The sequence below is a fragment of the Taudactylus pleione genome, unplaced genomic scaffold (genome assembly GCF_031769625.1).
Source record: "Taudactylus pleione unplaced genomic scaffold, aTauple2 ptg000179l, whole genome shotgun sequence".
In the NCBI taxonomy this organism is placed as follows: domain Eukaryota; kingdom Metazoa; phylum Chordata; class Amphibia; order Anura; family Myobatrachidae; genus Taudactylus; species Taudactylus pleione.
The window spans coordinates 27121208-27140899 of NW_028284581.1; the positions used below are offsets into that span (position 1 = coordinate 27121208).

The 19692-nt window shown below is 36.5% G+C and overlaps 1 protein-coding gene across 2 annotated transcripts in view; it reads left to right on the plus strand.

Annotated features, from left to right (window-relative positions):
• NETO1 (neuropilin and tolloid like 1) overlaps nt 1-19692 on the plus strand; it is a 180478-nt gene that overhangs the window by 99172 nt on the left and 61614 nt on the right. The gene's annotated exons all lie outside the window — the stretch shown is intronic.

Consider the following 19692-nt stretch of genomic DNA (forward strand, 5'->3'; position numbering starts at 1 on the left):
GCCTCCAGCTGCATCACCATATTACAGCTATTGCAGCAGTTAACAAGTTATCAGCTGCAATAGCATATCAATCTGCAGCTGAATCACCCCTTCTGTACTGCAGTGATTTCTGAAACTCAAGTGATTTTGGAAGCTATACTGATTTATGTTCTGTAAGTTAGTCTGCTCCTGGTATACCCCATTACAAACAGTATGAGAATATGCCTGCCTGCACTGTCATTTACTCCTAATTTGCATAGTTATCCAGGTTATAGGTGAGGACAATTTAATAAAATTGAGGCTACAGGTGTACTTCAGGGTCAGTCTTCAATCCAGACAACACTGTGTATCCCAGCTAGTTTTCTTTAAAATGTCTAGAAAAATTATGTTATAAAAAAAAAAATCTTTATTAAGATAGATCAAAATAAATATCTTCAAAGGACAAAAGGTGTAAACAAATGGGTTGGGTTTGAGATGAGAGGGGATGAGGATGGTCTCCATTTCAATTTAAAGTATGTATTGAGACTATTGGGGATGAGGGTTTTTTAAAGACGTAAATCCATCTCATCTCTGCTTTTGCTAGTTTGGACTCTGTGTTTTTGTCTCCAACTGCCACAAAAATGTTCAAGTCCTATAAAAAATCAGGAATTGGTGAATTGGTGATCCTTCTTGCAGTGATCTGGGATTGAGTGGGATACAGTCCCCTTTTTTATATTTCTAATGTATTAATTTAGGCAAGTTTTTAGTGGTCTGGCGGTTTTAGCTACTGTATATATCTTAGGCCACTGGTGCATTCAATCAAGTAAATAATGCTAGTGGCATGGCACGTGATAAATTGGGTAATTTTGTATTTTGTTCCATTCACTTCCAATTCCACTACTTTAGTAATGTTACTCTTTAATGTCTTGCATGCTACACATGTACCACATCTGTGGAATCCCTTTGTCGTGATGTAGTTCTTTTTCCTTCGATCCAAAAGCTTTTAACTAGGTGGTTCTATAAATTTGGTGCCTTTTTGTAGATGAAGGCAGATCTTTTTAAGTATTATGTCACATTTTAATATGTTCCATTATTTTTTTAAAAATCTTTTTTAAGTCTTCATGTTGGCAGCCATATTGGGTAATGAAGGCCAATTCCATACTTTTAGAGTTTTCCTTTTTTCATTTAGAATCTGGTACAAATAAATTGTCCCTATCTGTGGCCATAGTCTTTTCTTCCACTTCTTGTGTGGTTTCTAATTCATACCCATGGAGAAGAAATCGTTGTTTCATAGTATTTCCTGGTACCATAAGTGCATCTTTTTTTTGTGCAGTTTCTCACAGTCTGAGAAACTTACTTTTGGGGAGGCTCCTCAACCATTTTCAATGATGTTCACTTTTGACATTGAGGTAGGTGCTGGAGTCTGTGGGCTTCCTGTACCCTTTAGTGTGGACTTTGCCTTCTTTAATATAGATGTTCAAATCCCCCAAAAAATTAAATATTCCTTACTAAGGTTATATATAAGTTTGATGTTCCTTTTATTCTCATTTAAAATATTACATTTTTTTGTCAAACTCTCTTCTGTGCCCCTCCATAAAAATACATCATCTATATATCTTTACCATGATACCAAATTTGCCCCTCCATTGGCTGTCAGGTAAATATCTTCTTTTTTCCAATGGCCCTTATAATGTTTTGTTTTGAGCCGCTTTCCTGGTCCTCTATTTGATCTGTAAGTGTGTCCAATTGATACATATTTTTAATAAATGCATCTTCAATTAAACCATAATAACTGAATAATTTGTCCACTTATTTTCTAAAGCATCTCTTCAGGTTTTAAATGCCATATTTTCAGATCTGAACTCCCCAATAATGGCTGGAGTTCAGATTGAATGTTAAATTTTATGTGTATCATAATTTCTGGCTTAGTTGGTTGTGATATTTTAAGTCTGGACCTTGAAATTCCAAAGTAGGTTATGGAGGCAGTCAAGCTTTCTCTTTCCTCTTGTCATTCCCAGTTGGTTCAGGGTTATCTTTGGCTTTGAAAAATTGCTAATCAGAAATGCATAAAGTCAATATTTAAAGCATAGGAGGTGATTCAATAAACCACCTTGTATGTCAGCAGCCTCACTCATTATTTGTATGTACACTAAATGACAAATACAGTATGCAAGCATGCAAAAATATACAAAGATCATTAACCAAAACTTCTTGAGTTATTTTAGATAAAAGCCCAAAATAAATAATATTGTTGCTATTAATGTTATTATTATTACATCATATAGAAACATAATAAGCAAGACTACTATGAAAATGTGTGGCTTAGTGTAATTTAGTGTAAAAGAAAAGTAGTATGGTGAAGGTGCTGTTTGCTTCTCAGTAGGAGTTATGTCATTTTTCTTATAAAGGATTATTTAATGGCGAATAAACAGTATGAGATCATATAGATTATAAATAAATTAATTTTATATTATGTTGGACAGTTGGTATCCAATGTTCTTTTGGATTTTATTTGAATAGTATGCGCATGGAGCTGTATTCAAAGGGTCTAGACCGATATTTTTATGATTTTTATGTTGGTAAAGAAGTGTAGCAATAGAAAATTGCAGATGTTGTCTCTAAGTATATTTTTTTACTAATCTTTTGGTGCCCTCTCGTGACAGTACAGGGTAATGCAGCTCTTTTTCTTACAATGTACACTAAAGGAGAATAAAAAGGGAGAAAGTCCTCCAATAGGTGCTTTGTTATTACTACTGTTTTTAATGGAAGAACTTTAGTGCATAGATTTAAGACTCATATATATATGTTATATAAAATATCACACTTAGCAGTCTGCTTTAGTTTTGATAAGACTTAAATATTTGTTATGTTTCAAACAGAAACTGTGTGTCCAGTTTCCTAATGATTACAGAAACCGGCTGACACAAGCAATATATCACAATCCAAAGTAGACACTTTGGTTCCAATTTTTGTAAGCATACTGCACACATTCAGTTCTCTTAAGAAATAGTCACAGTTGGTGGAGGGTGATCTAGCACCATAGGATCATAGCAGCATCTGTGTTCACAATAAACATTGCATGTCAATAGCAAAAATGTTCCATCAAAACAAATGCCCAACAAAAAGCTCTGATCTCAACACATGTCAGTCCATGTATACAAAACGTTTCAAGCGTCCTTTTCTCAAGGCTATGAGTGAGTGTAGTGTAGTGTAGGTAAAAAAGTTTATATATGCTTCTTAATCACAAAAATATTGAAGTCTTATTAAAACTAAACCAGAGTGTTGTGAGTGTTATTTTATCTAAGTTTTGTGATGTATATATGTGATATATTACATGTACACCAATATATCAATGTTTCAATCTATATTAAGATCATCATCTTAATCTTTATATAGATTGAAGCATTGATATATTGGTGACTGCAGTATTATTGTTGTGGTCCCTGAGAGCCACACTTCCAATTGTTTGTATGCTGCTTTGCTGTTATCAAAGCAGGAAATTACTTGTACACCACGCAAGAGGTAAAAGAATAGATTCTTCTTTTTATATATTTTCAGCAGAGGAATATAAATCAGAGAATGATATCAGCAGCTATAGACGCAGCGGCAGAATGCTTGGTAGCTTCTGTCAGCAGCTCTGAGTTATCACAACTCAACAGTTTCTTATATATCACAGCTCATTACAAAATTCAGAAGTAAACAGTGCGAACATGTAATCTGTATCTTCATCTCAGAAAATTTTAAGTGACATTACTTAAATTCCTGTTGCTTGTATGCATATATCCTGGGCTGCAACTTAACATCCATAGGTCAAAGTCCTCTTGACCTCTAGGAATAGTTCCTAACAACAGTGTCCTGGTTTGGCTTCTCTCCCTAATATCAGGAATTTAAATATTTGATCACAGATGGCCTGCTGATATCTCGAGCATGAGATCTTGTACAGCAAGGTGGGCAGTGAGATTTTGCACAGTCATTCTTAGTCTTTCGCTTCCCCCCCTGTAAGCTTTCACTGTGAGCTTTTAGACTATCAATAAGTTTATGTTAGCCACAAAAAATATGTTTTTATATAAAGACTCAATTCTTTAGCATTCGGCCAACTTGGAAGTTTAAAATACATACATTTCTATAATGTGCATATTCAATATGTTTAGTTTCACTAACTTCTTATCACTTCTAATTTACATATGTATATTCTTATTGCATATTAATATTTTATCAATGCGATACTATTTTATCAGCTTTAATTCACACCTTACATATGCCTCCATTGTTTAAATAAGGGTGTATCTGGATATCTGGCTTTATCACTGTGGAGGCACCAGGCATATATATATATATATTTTGATAGGATCACTGGTAAAGTGGTCTGTGGCAGGTACATTTGTCCCAGATTCCTGTCTTATGTGTTCTAAACCCCCAGGAGAAAGTCTGCAGTGTAGCAGGCTTGAGTCTCGGCTTTTTGAAAATCCGGTTTGGGACCTGGGGGTTGTGGGTGAGAGGAGAGGGAGGGCTCCACCCACGGCCACTCCAGGTTTTGGTTTTCGCAGCCTGGTAACAGGCTTGTTAGGGTTTCCACCTGAGAGTGGCCAATATAAGCCTAGTGTGTTTAGGGCTGAGTGTCTCACCTGGGAGAGCAGGCAGGGAGTTTGCTCAGAGACACTTGGAAACCTAACTGTGAGTGTTGTGCTGTGCCTTTGTTGCTGGTGAGGGCATTAGGCCCTGCCAGGTTCTGGTAGTGAGGGAACCACCTGTGAAGTTAGTGCCCCGACAGGGCTAGGATTTATGTTTATGTTTTCTTTATGTTATTTCTGACACTGTACAATAAAGACTGGCGCCGACCAGCTTGTACTCGCATCCAGACTGGTGTGCTGCTTCCCTGCTGCTGTGTGTGTGTGTAAGGAAGGGGACCTCTACCCAGGAGAGGGACCCCTAATCTGACTGTGTCACAATATATATATATATATATATATATTATATATATGTATATACATATGTATATATATATGTATATACATATGTGTATATATATATATATATATATAATATATAGTGATAGAAGCACTGGTGAAGTGGTTAATGGCAGATATGTTTGTCCTAGGTTTTTGGCCTATGTGTTCTAGACCCCTAGGAGAAGTATGTTCTGCTAAAAGGATTACAATGTTGGCTTTTGGTAAAAGCCAGATAATGGGTACTGGGGGTGTGGATGTGAAAGTGAAGAGAGGGCTCCATCCACAAAGCCGCTTCAGCCTTTCTGGCTTTAAGTCTGAGAACAGGCTGATTAGTACATGCAGCTGTGGGAGGCTCATATAAGCTGTGTGAGGGTTTAGTTCAGGATCTCATTTACCTTGGTAGATCAAGCAGACAGGCTTGTTCAAGAGACACTGTGATGTACCATTTGTAAGTACTGCATATATGCCTATGTTGTGGTGAGGGCAGTAGGCCCTGCCATGTTGAGAGAGGGAATCTGCTGTTTAGTTAGTGCCCAGACGGGCTAGGATTTATTTTTATTATTTTATTTTATATTGCACAATAAAACCTAGCTGCAGCTAGTTTGCACGAAAACCTGGACTGGTGTGCTGATTCCTGCCTGCTGTATATTTGGAGGTGTCCATCTACCCCAGGAGAGGGACCTCCTACCCCAATTCTATTACATGTGGTGGAGAATGTGGGCATTACACACTGAAAATTACAGCAAGAGGAAAAGTTCTACTTTTGAAATTTAAAGTGACAGACACCTAGGGCCAAATGTAATAGGGTGAGAGTTTAGCAGAAAACTCTCACGTAGGTCAAGTTTTATCTTCAAAATGGGAAACATCTGAATAAGATATTAAATCGTGAGAGTTTTTTTGAGTCTGGAAAGCATACGAGTTTGCTCTGTTGCTTTGTTTTCAGACTCTATTACATTGGCTGAGTTTAAAAAGTGTGAGAAAACTCTCACATTTTCTAAACTCTCACCCTATTACGTTTGGCCCCAAATTGCTGTTTTGGATGTCAACTTGTAGTCTTTGAAATCCATGGTGGTGGCATCGGCAGATGTTTAGGGAAGCCAGATTCTGCTTCCAACCTACACCCAAAGACAACATTAAGGAGATATATATATACATGCAGACATGTAGCTAATTAGAAGCAGCTGCTGCCTTTTGCATTTGGCTCTGACCATGACTGTTGATTGGCTGCCAATCCAAGAGCCAGGATTGGCTCACAGCCAATGACAAGTTTAAACTGCCCTGGCTCTGGGACCCCATGCTTCATCCCAACACCAATCAGAAATATGTGCCCAGCAGGACACACCTCTACACAATGCCACTGTGTTGCTGCTCTTCCAGGACTAGGATCCCATACTCGGTCCCAGCACTGAGAAACTTCTCCACATTGCAGTAAAAATAAAGTGGCTGTATGTCATACCATCGTACACCACCCCACTTTGACCACTGTTATGCATACTAAACTAATATACATATGCTTATTTTTTGTAAGGTTAATGGCTCTATTTCACTTGCTTCTAGCAGAATGTGTACAATCTTACTAATGACCAAATAGTTTTGATATTTAAATTACCTGTAAATTCCAATGCTGAGTACATTCTAGATTAAACCAAAGCTTTTATCTCATGTGCAGATACAGTAATTGTATGTACGGTATGCGGTCAATACTCACCATGAGGTCATGAGGTCAATACTCACCACATGTGCTGTATGTCAACTCACAAAGTCAGCTTTTTATCCATGCCATTGTAATTACTTTAAACATGCAACTTACAGCATTAAACCTCCGTCAGGATCCTGGTATTGGCATTGTGAGGTTGACGTACTCACTTTACACATACAGTAGTGAGCTTTGACCTCCGGTAGCCATCTCGTGAACACTGCATAGTGTCTGAAGCTAAACCACATGTCACTATAGAGATAATTTATCTTTATGCTCATTGTGATGGAACTATAATGCACCAATTACTACAGAAAGTACACCGTGGTCTTTAGTGGAGTGTTGAATTGCTGAGAAAATTAAAAAGCTGAAGGTGGAATTGTCCTCTAAATGTATTGTTTTTCTCCTAATGTAAACAAGTAAAACAGAAAGAATATACTGTATAATGTTGATACTAAGTGGGCAGAGGGACTTGAGCAGACAGGAAGTCAAGTCATTTTTGCTTTACTAAATTTATTCTGGCTTTCAAGGACAGGCAACGCAATTCAGTTCATTATTTTCTACAATATAGACAAATATTTTTATTTTGGAGTAGTTGGGTGAAATTATTCCACAAAGTTCAGGCAGCAACCATATTTTATTCCCTTGGCAATTTTGTTATGTACGCTATGATTTCCACTAAAACTGATTAGAACAAAATATTACTTTTGTGGTACATCAAGGAAAGTTACAAAATGCTTAATATTATTTTTACTTTTAAAATGATAGTTTAATGGATGACAGAGTTCTAATTTTCTTCATTGTGAGTCGTATTGAAAACAGTAGCCATTATTGGTCTAACTGGATCTAGATTATTGTTAGTTATTTATCAACTTTTCATTCTGTAGAGGTTTCCATTGTAGTGATTTTAGTAAGTGAGTCAATGATTATCTTAGTTTACTTGCAGTTGATGCTAAAGTACAGTTGCATGTAAGTCTGTTTGCGGACAGATCTTATGTTTTTTAGCACTATGCATGCGCTGTAGCTAACCATACACATCTGTGGGCGATTCTGAGTTGTATACTTCCCAGTTGCATATCTACTTGCAGCTGAAAGGGAGTATCTGGGTGGGAAAGAGATAGTTTTGTAAGGAATGTCATGGGCATGTACTGTAGATGGAAGCGTAAGCTATAATGATTTGTGCATAATCAAAGATCTGTCTGACATCATAAACATCACTTGCACCAAGCATAGGGCTGGTTCATGTGTGGGCTGATAATGATGATGAAAACAGATGGTTGGATAGGGGTGGTTGGGTTATATAGATGCACACAACTCTGCAGATATCCACATTTATTGTAGTTCCATGTAGAAGTAACTGTTGAGTAAAGTGCATGTAATTGCAACTGACTTGCATGCAATGCTGAATTGGCTGGACAGTGTTAAGTTATATACAGTATATATGCTGTTGAATAGATATGTAAAATAGCATATTGCATTGCACATTTAGGATTTTCAGAAAACTATCATTGAGTGAACATCAATAATGTCAGTGACTTTTGTTAAGAATAAAATTAATTTCCATCAATGGAACAAATTCTCCACTTTTTTGGGCAAGCATGCATAGTGTATCTCTGCACATTGCCCATATCGACTTATATCTTTTGTTTTCTTTTTCTTCTCTATTTTCTTTCTTGCTTCTTTTTTCCACTAAAAAATATAGCAACCTAAATTATTTCACTTGACACCCCGATGTTTTACATTTCTTTGTCCTCTTATTCTCTTCTCCTTTAGAGGCCAATTTGTCAAATAATATTTGCTGGATACTCCCTGAAAATATCTGCAAATATTAAGGATCCCTTGAAAGTATCTATGGGGACCACTGCAGACATTGGAGATCTCTGCAGCGGCCCCCCATATGCAATCGCAAAATGGTACTGCTACAATGTGAATTTACCAAGCTGTGGAATGCAAAGAATTCCTAGCTTGGCCCCAGTAGCTAATGTAATATGTAGATGGCATTATGAATTGTAGCCTATAGTATAACCCATGACAGTGAAGCAGTAGAGGAATCCATAGGATTCCTCCCCAGTACTATCTGCTTGCACATGCGTGGTTAGCAGACCACATATGTGTAGTAGTGCGCCAGCCCCAGAAACCGAAACTAAAGTGACTGTACTAGCAATCACTTTAATTTTTCACATTGCAGGGAAGGAGCTCCTGTCGCAGCATATGTACTTTAATACATTCCGGTGGTACATTATTTCTTATTACCAGGTCCTGGGCCCTTGGTAAGCCATGATTGGCTCTCTGACTGTACCTTTTTTAAATAATACACCTCGAATTGGCTGAGCAGATTCAAGCCACCAATATTGGATAGTGGTGAGCTTGCTGTGCTGCTCTCCAGCAACCCTGCTATAGCTGCAAATAGGGGATTATGATATGCCAACTACTGGGACTAACATACATTTTTCATTGGATAAAAAACAAATTGATGCCCCCTTGCGCAGTAAAGGAGCAGCTACCAGTTCAGAATAGGTGTTATCAATACCTACACAAATCACAATAAAATATCAACAATTGAACAGTGCGCTCCAAATGGAGAATTAATAGATACACTTATAGTTCTCAAATGTCTGTGTCTCTCCATGCATATGAAGGGAAAATACTGAAGAAACAAAATGGCTGATAGTGTAGTATTTAAATAACTAAGTTGTCCATATAATCCTATATAGAGTCCCAAAAACGATCCAATCCACAAAGTAATGAGGTCTGTGTCAAACTATTGATAGCGGATCACCCACAAGTGAGGGTATATAATGAGATGCTCACAATAAAGCTTACATCCGTCAGAATACACCATATATATAATGGTTTCTTTAAAATTCTTATTTCTGTGTGTGAGAATCGATTATTATCTTTATCCTTAACACACCGCGTGCCAATCATGTAGATCAAATATGCTTACACATATATTGTAGTGGATCCTCACATAGCAGTATCTTTAAAAAAGAAATACTTTTCCATCCATTGAAATTTGTTAACTAAAAAAATGTCTATTTATTTGTAAAATCCAAGAAAATATCTTCTTAAAAAGCCATATCCATACACATGGACCACATTAGCATTACTGATGGTTACACCACTGGGAAAATAGACAATTTCAGAAGACAAAACAAAACAAAGTATATGAACAAAAACAAAACCCGGGTATTCTTACCCAAGTGGTGAACTAATGGTTTGCTAATCCAATGATGAATGGCTATATTTACACCACACCAACGCTTCGACATATAGTCTTTATCAAGGCAATGGTGTACGACCCAAACAAGCTGGTATTTATCCTATATGATATCCCGTCCCTTTCCCTGGGCGTGGATAATGCCTTGATAAAGACTATTTGTCCATGTGTATAGACATTTTTTATTTAATACATTTCAATGGATGGAAAAGTATTTCTTTTTTAAAGATACTGCTATGTGAGGATCCACTACAATATATGTGTAAGCATATTTGATCTACATGATTGGCACGCGGTGTGTTAAGGATAAAGATAATAATCGATTCTCACACAGAGGAATAAGAATTTTAAAGAAACCATTATATATATGGTGTATTCTGACGGATGTAAGCTTTATTGTGAGCATCTCATTATATACCCTCACTTGTGGGTGATCCGCTATCAATAGTTTGACACAGACCTCATTACTTTGTGGATTGGATCGTTTGTGGGACTCTATATAGGATTATATGGACAACTTAGTTATTTAAATACTACACTATCAGCCATTTTGTATCTTCTGTTTTTTCCCTTCATATGCACTGAGAGAGTTTTTGAAAACATCATATAAAGAAGAAACTTAAATTTAAGAAAAGAGACACAGACATTTGAGAACTACAAGTATATCTATTAATTCTCCATTTGGAGCGCACTGTTCAATTGTTGATATTTTATTTTTCATTTGATGCTTGTGAATGCTCCACTAGCACTTATTGGTGGCCTCATTGTTGATCAGTCGAGATTAATATTTTGTGAGCAAAAATATTCTATTTTTGCATGAACATTTTTGAGTAATTTACACCCATTGTGCAACCAACTCTGCTTCAGACACTTATAGAGCAATACAATATTTTGGCAAAGACATGAAAGATTAACTACCCTGCTAAAAACACTTAATATTTTTTATAAAAAAAATGTATAATCAATATTTTTAGAATCAATTTTTCCTTTTAATGGTTTGTCCTGCCTATACCTTTAGTACATAAAACTAGTCAGGTATACAGTAGATTACAGGTTCTCAAACTCGGTCCTCAGAACCCCACACGGTGCCTGTTTTCCAGGTCTCCTCACAATCACAAGAGAAATAATTAGCTTCATCTGTGGATCTTTCAAAATGTGTCAGTGAATAATGAATACACATGTGCTCCTGCTGGGTGACCTGGAAAAAGTGACCTGTGTGAGGTCCTGGGGACCGAGTTTGAGAACCACTGCAGTAGGTCAAAGGGCAGCTTTGTCTCAAAGTAGACAGATAACTATAATATTTTTGCTTATACTAAGATATTGTATTGTGTAACACTGCTTTGTGTCATACTTTTCAACTCTCCTGGATCTTCTGGGGACCTCCTAATTTGGGGGAGAGTTTTCCAGTCCCAGGTAGGGTGAGCATTGTAAGAGGCATGATGAAGCGATTCAATATAAATGGCATCATCATAGTCCCTCCCCAGTGATACAAAGCCGGGAGTCATGTAATTATGTCACAACTCATGGCACCCTTAATTATTATTAATATTATTATACTTTATTTTTTGGGTGCTACATGTGGTACGTAGCATCATACAGAAGGCAAACAGTAACACAGTACACAGTAAAACAGTACAGTACAGTAAACAGTACACAGTAAAATAGCACAATACAATAAACAGGAAAACTACAGTAAAAACAAATGAAAAAATATCACCACAACTCTAAACACAGCTACGGAAACTTGTACCCATTAGCGTGGGTACAACTAACAGGTATAGAACTTATGCAGGAAGTGGAAAAACAGTGGAGTGCTGGGGGCAGAGAGCCCAAGGAATAGGTGTAGTGTGAAAATGGTGTGCCAGAAAAGTAGGTAGTGAGAACAGGAGGGCCCTGCTCATAGGAGCTTACAATCTAAAGGGAAGGGTGGATAAACTGAGACAAAAAGAGTGACTTAGTGTAAGGAGAGCAAAGGGCAAGAAGAGACAGGAGGAGAGATGGAGGAGGCATGTGGCTGTCTGGAACTCCCTCTCCATAGACCTCCTGGTTGGCAAGTATGCCTTTTTGTAAATGATCACAGTTTTCTCAGCACCAATTTCTGTGATCACATAATGATACTAATTTTAAAAGTTCACATTTCAGAAATCCAAGCCAGCTCATTTTCTTCTGCATAAGAAAAAAAGTATTTTTTTGTTAAGGAAAACAGTTTACCTGTATGGATGATCCTGCGAATCTAGGACCTCCTACTGTTGTAATACACTTGTAAATGTATCTCTGAATATTTACACAATTAGGACGGTATTAGAGATTGCACCAAAACATAGCGCTGAATGCCTTTCCACGCTGCATTTGGAAATTTGCTAAATTTAACAACAATGAATAAATCTGGGATAACTTTTTTTGTCTCTTGTTAGTTGTTAAGGAAAGTGTCCCAGTGGTTATGAACCAAGTCCCGACATTTTAACTTAAAATAGGGATTTTTCAAAATGTATCACTTGCTTAGAAGATGGTGATAATTAATTTGCAATAAATGCTATGGAGAATTCTCATCCGAGAAAACCGCAGCTAATAGGATTGCGCTAAAAGCATTTAGTCGCTTGATAAGCCGTTTTTCATGAAAAAGCAGCTTATCACGGCTAACTTCATTCCCCCCCCATAAGTGCTTACTTAAGTAGATTTTCTGAAAAAGAAAGAAAAACAGAGTTATATTTTAGTGCAGTGGGGAGCTGAAACTATATTCTGACTGAAGGAACCATATATATATCTATATCTATAGATATATATATATATATATATATATATACACACAGTCAGGTCCATAAATATTGGGACATTGACAGAATTTTCAGATTTTGGCCTCTATTCACCACCACAATGGTTTTGAAATGAAACAAACAAGATGTGCTTTAACTGCAGACTTTCAGATTTAATTTGAGGGTAATTACATCCAAAGCGGGTGAACGGTGTAGGAATTACAACGGTTTCAATATGTGCCTCACACTTTTTAAGGGGCCAAAAGTAATGGGACTATCAACTCAAAAGCTATTTCATGGACAGGTGTGGGCTATTCCCTCATTATTTCATTATCAATTAAGCAGGTAAAAGGTCTGGAGTTGATTCTAGGTGTGACATTTGCATTTGGAATCAGTTGCTGTCAACTCTCAATATGAGATCCAAAGAGCTGTCACTATCAGTGAAGCAAGCCATCATTAGGCTGAAAAATGAAAACAAACCCATCAGAGAGATAGAAAAAACATTAGGTGTGGCCAAATCAACTGTTTGGAACATTCTTAAAAAGAAAGAACGCACCCGAGAGCTCAGCAACACCAAAAGACCCGGAAGACCACGGAAAACAACTGTGGTGGATGACCAAAAGAATTATTTCCCTGGTGAAGAAAAACCCCTTCACAACAGTTGGCCAAATCAAGAACACTCTCCAGGAGGTAGATGTATATGTGTTAACGTCAACAATCAAGAGAAGACTTCACAAGAGTGAATATAGAGGGTTCACCACAAGATGTAAACCATTGGTGAGCCACAAAAACAGGAAGACCTGATTAGAGTTTGCCAAACAACATCTAAAAAAGCCATTACAGTTCTTGAACAACATCCTATGGACAGATGAGACAAAGATCAACTTGTACCAGAGTGATGGGAAGAGAAGAGTATGGAGAAGGAAAGGAACTGCTCATGATCCAAAACATACCACCTCATCATTGAAGCATGGTGATGGTAGTGTCATGGCGTGGGCATGTATGGCTGCCAATGGAACTTGTTCCCTTGTATTTATTGATGATGTGACTGCTGACAAAAGCAGCAGAATGAATTCTGAAGTGTTTCGGGCAATATTATATGCTCATATGCAGTCAAATGCTTCAGAACTCATTGGGCGGCGCTTCACAGTGCAGATGGACAATGACCCGAAGCATACTGCAAAAGCAACCAAAGAGTTTTTTAAGGCTAAAAAGTGGAATGTTATGCAATGGCCAAGTCAATCCCCTGACCTGAATCCGATTGAGCATGCATTTCACTTGATGAAGACAAAACTGAAGGGAAAATGCCCCAAGTACAAGCAGTAACTGAATACATTTGCATTAGAGGCCTGGCAGAGCATCACCAGAGATGAAACCCAACGTCTGGTGATGTCTATGCGTTCCAGACTTCAGGCTGAAATTGCCTACAAAGGATTTGCAACAAAGTATTAAAAAGTGAAAGTTTAGATTTAGGATTGTTTAGTTTGTCCCATTACTTTTGGCCCCTTAAAAAGTAGGAGGCACATATAGAAACCGTTGTAATTCCTACACCGTTCACCTGATTTGGATGTAATTACCCTCAAATTAAATCTGAAAGTCTGCAGTTAAATCACATCTTGTTTGTTTCATTTCAAAGCCATTGTGGTGGTGAATAGAGGCCAAAATATGAAAATTCTGTCAATGTCCCAATATTTATAGACCTGACTGTATATATATATATATATATATATATATATATATATATTAAAAATTTACTTTTATTAAGATCATATAAAAAAAGTATTTTAAAGAAATAAACACTAACTATAGTGAAATATTAAACTCATATTTAAGTGATAATAAAGACAAAATATGAAGTGTATATTAAAAGAAATGCCTGAACTTCATAGTAATGATAATAATTTGTTTAAAGAGTTGGCATCCAGATATATAAAGTTGTCTGTTTCAAAATTAATTGAGTGGGTGTTTTAATTTCTAATTGGACAAGTATTATAATGATCTCAAAATTGGGTGTATTTATGTGAATAAGAACACATAGGTGATATAATGTGGTTATGTTTCCCTCTTTTTCTCAAAATCAGTGGAATATTACACATCTATTTTAGGAGAACGGAGATATCAAAACAAATTAATTCACAGCATGACTTATTGTATAAAATTAGTTGATAGTCATGGTATAAGCTGTCATGTATTATTAACAACATGAACATTTGTATTATTTTAACACATTAGTTACTAAGGGATCCATATATCCTACCCTCCAACATGACCCGTTCCACCCGGTACAAATTGCTCTGCTCCTGGACTTCCCACCTACTGTAGACTCTCGCCTTTTACCTCTGATGCCCTGAGTCACGTGCAGCTTCAGCATTGAGATTTGTTTTTTACTTTTACAAACTTTATTAACAGCTGACAAGTGAGACAGCTTACTTCCTTCACATGAGAAGAAGCAGATAACGGCAGCTAGAGGTGACCAAGCTGGCGCTGGAGAAGACAGTTGACTGTAAGTGGCTCTCTTCTTAGTAACAGCTGGGTCACTTAGCACTGCTGTAGGTGCCTATGGCAGTGCCAATATTCTAGCCTGCTCTCAGCACTAGCATGCTAAGTGCAGAGAAATCAATTTAGTACATACAGTATGTACAGACATTTTCTGTCTTTTTTTAGTTGGCCCCCATATCTCCCCTTTGTACATGAACCCATAAATTAGATGTGTTAGGTCTATTATTATAACTGTTATTCCCATAAAGATGTATACAATGGTATGCTCACTAATTAGGTTGTTATTAATGGATTTACAGCATGACTGTCCCTATTATGCTATTATGGTGCAGTATTATATTCAGGTGTAATAGATATGATTTTTTTTGTTCCCAAACATTTCCAAATGTAGTGATAATTGAGAAGGCTCTATTTAATTATAAAATGTAACTTACATTGTTTGCAATTTCAACAGAATACTTCATTGTGTTTATAAGCTTATACTGTTGCTATTAGATAACTGTTACTGTGCAACATTTCAGTCACTATGTAGCACTGCTGGGATGCTGTTGAATTGAGACTTGTCCAAGTACAATATGATGTGCTGTCTCTACTTTGATAGATACAATTTCAGGAATAAACATCACAGAAGAGTATACTATATTTATTTATCTTGGAGCTGCCTTTTATTCTATACAGTATATCCGAGAAAGGTCTATGCAGAGGATTGCAGGGTAATAACCAATCAATACATGAATTAGGTATTAAATATTTAAACAATTCACTAAATAAATCTTTATATCCTGGAACTGTAGGGTTAAAACCTGTCAGTTCCTTATATGACTGCTGCTAGACTGTCAGTTCCTTGTATGAGTGCTGCTAGACTAATGAGATAGGTATTATACTGAGAGTGTTAGAGCTGCAGAGTGTTGAGAACTGTCAGTTTTTAAACTGGATGCCATGGAACTCGGCTAAAGATCTCCTATATATAAGTATCATTAATAGGTAGATACAGAGGTTGCCAGAGTTAGTTTTATAGCATGTAGTAGGCAGGTTCCACTAGCTAGTCCAGTGAGAAGCTGACACTTGTTTCTCTATTGTCTTTATCGAGGCAAAGTAGATCTTAACCAGTTCCCTGTGCCAGTATAATATACCTTACATATGAGACCTACTTTCAGGGCCATAACTATGGTTGGACAAGCAGTGCTGTCTTCCAGAGTGCTGCCTGCTCCATAGCTTGAAACAGCACCCTGCAGCCTAGTGAGACATCCTAGCTTCTTCTTGCCCCCTTGTCATGACAACATGATGACACATGTTTTTAGAGAGGGCTGGCACAGGGCAAATTCTTACCCTGCTCCAGCACTACCTACTTTGTTCAGCATGTTCTTATTTTCATGAAATGTTATCCATTATTAAATACAACTTTGTTGAAGGGATTTTCTGTCCAGTTAAATATGATAGAACCAAAAGAAAGAAAATGTATCCTTTTAACTAATGTATTGACATGCTAGTATATGTTGATAATACTAAAGGTAGTTTAGTCCAGTGAACCTGCTGAGTAGAACAATGTGTAATAAAACACTGGCTTTTATATTAGTTTCATTTTTGGCTAAATAGATTAGTTCTTGTTCATTTTCTATTACATTGAATTCTATTTAATTTCTTTGTTATAATAATGAGAACAAAATTGAAAATGCACATACTGTACTGTAAATATGTGCTCAATATTAATTTGTTGGTTTCTGTTGGGATTTAATACAATTATTGCTCCTTAACATTAGGACAATCAGTACTAACTGAAAATACATGGTGTACAGTTTATTCAAATACACTTCTGGAAAAACAAAAATAAAAATACCCCAAAAGACAGAATGTATGGTATGCCCTGAAATAAAAAATAACATACAAAATAAAATGGATTATGAACAGAGCAGAGTGCCGTGCTATCTAAAAATAAAATTAAAGCCTGCATAGGTTATACTGAATGTTATACATTGTGTTATATGTGATGTTCGTAAATTGAGCCAGGTGGATCTAGGTACCAATAGATTTCAAATTATACTCCCTGAATGAGCTATTGTTACTTGAGCTGACTAGAGGCACCCTGATTATTAGCACTGACCTGCTGACATTAAACATAGTGGTACTATCATTACCAGTAGTTGTCCATGTTGTGCCAGAAGTTCCAGTTGGTCCTGAGCAAAACATCATTCAAAAATACTATTACAGGTTTAAACTGTAGGATGTTCCAGATACTCAGATAGCAGGGATTTCATTTATTTATACAAAATGGATAAAAAAACAGCACTTGCAGTATATAAAAGAGTATATAAAAACACTAAAAATAAAAATACAAATAAGACACATTTAAGGAAAACAGTTTAATGAAAAGATGCTCGGTGCTACTGAGTCAAACGGCGCTCGTTATGTGTAACTCAACTTGTAGCGCATGGGGGATGGATGTACTGTATGTGGACACATCTGTATGTCAATCATTAAAACATATATTGAATAATCATAATATGTTAAATAATGCTGGTCAAAATGGACCAATACACACATAGTTACCAAGTACTCGGCAACGTGCATATAAATCTTCATAAGATACAAATATGTGCACTATTGATGTACAATTGGACCATATATTGTTGATCTGAATCATTATTGCTAAAATAGTAGTTCCATCAGCAATGTGACATTCCTAACAGTTATGATTCATCTGTATAGGTGGACATTAGTGAAGCAACAGTTCTTAATGAATACAAGGAGTCCTGTTAGTTAAATCATTTGCAATGAATCCTGTCTTTCTGGCATGGATGGATTGGGTGGCAGGTCTAAATCCCCAAAAAACTAAAAAGTATTTAGAACCAAAAACTCCATTCTCTTAATAATCAATCATGTATAAGCAAACAGTCATTTAAGTAAAACATAATCCATACAATCTTTCCAGCTCATATAACAATAATATAATTTATTATGATATCATAACAATATAATAAGTATAGCTAATAAGCATACATAAAATCAGTAAAAATCCAAGCCTAAAATAGATATTCATATAGAAAGTAGCGGAATGTTATTGATGAATAATATACCTATCCAATGGTAGAAAAAATGTTGAATCCCTTGCATCTCTATTAATCCCAGTGGGTCCACTGACGACAATAATGTCCCATAGGGTATGACATTAGATTTCAATATATGGAAGGTATGTCCCATTGTCTAAATTGTGACAATGTAAAATACAAAGTATTGTAATATGAAAGTTCCGCATAAACTTCCGGAAACTCCAATGGAATTGTAGATATGCAATGTTAAGTAGCTGGTCAGTGACACAATATTGCTTTGCCACTTACTGTGTCTGGAACAAAGTGTGATGGTAGTTACTAACGAGCAGATACACAGCTCCCGATGCAGGCTACAGTCGGTCGCTGTGAGGGAGACCCATGAACCTTTGCTCTCTGGCACGGACTCTGCAATAAACAGTCATTTGCCTCACTCCATGTTCCTTCCTCTGAAGGTGGGTGTGTAGTTGTATTGGCTAATTTAGCAGTCTGTGAACACACAGTGTCAGGCTGTTCTGCTCACCATATCAGTCCAGTTCCTGCAGTGTAGCCATAAACGGAGTTCTTGGTCACGAACTGGGAGATCCTTAATAGATAGTTGATATAGGCTCAGTACAATCCTTAACGCGTTTCTCTCTCTTTTGAGAGTTTCCTCAGAAGGTCAGTTTACTAAAAACCCAAACGTATAAATAGGTTGGGCTTCCAATTATAATTATGAACAGGTTTATTCATTCAATTAAAATCACCCACATATAGTTGGTCTCCTGCTCAAATTGAAAATCCATTTCAACAACAGTAAATTACTTAAAACACACAAATTGAAAATGCAAATATAGGCTGTAACGATGAATGATTCTGCATTGCTTGGTAGATGTTTTCTGCAGATAATTATCTAATATAATTCAAACATACGAAAATTTGCACTATAAAAAAGAGACTGTCTGTTTAAAGATAAAACAGTGGTTCAAATCCCATATCATAACAATCCTAAAATTAGAATTTATTGCAACCTATCACATGCTAAATAGTTGTATGACCTCTAAAATGAAAAACTTTTTTGTATTTCTGGATTATTGTCGTGCAGGGGAGTTAGATTTAACCTCATTATTTTGGCAGCCTTCTCCATATCTGACATACAGAATATTAGTTAAAGCGCACCTTTTTTTATTATTCCTAAATCCCAAAAACACTGATTAGGAAGCAAGCTATAGTGGGAGATGAGGTTCTCACAGTTGGTACATAGATGACAGAGTTGTGTCATCAACCTAACTTGTTTGATTGTGAACCCCACAACTTAATAATGGCTTAATATATAAAGCTATAGTAGTTGGTAAAACTGCCAACTGTGTCTAATACTAAAAATGGCCATCATATTTTATAAAAAAAATACTTCAAAGCAAAAAGGAGGCAACCTCTACTTACACATTTATGGGCAGGATCAGTTGCACACAAGTTGTCCACATTTATACTCGTATTGTATGCACAACACTTCACCCTTATGCAGAGTATGCAACTATGTGTCTGCACTGCCCCTACCCATATTCTTGGTAATATACAGTAGCAGCCATCATTG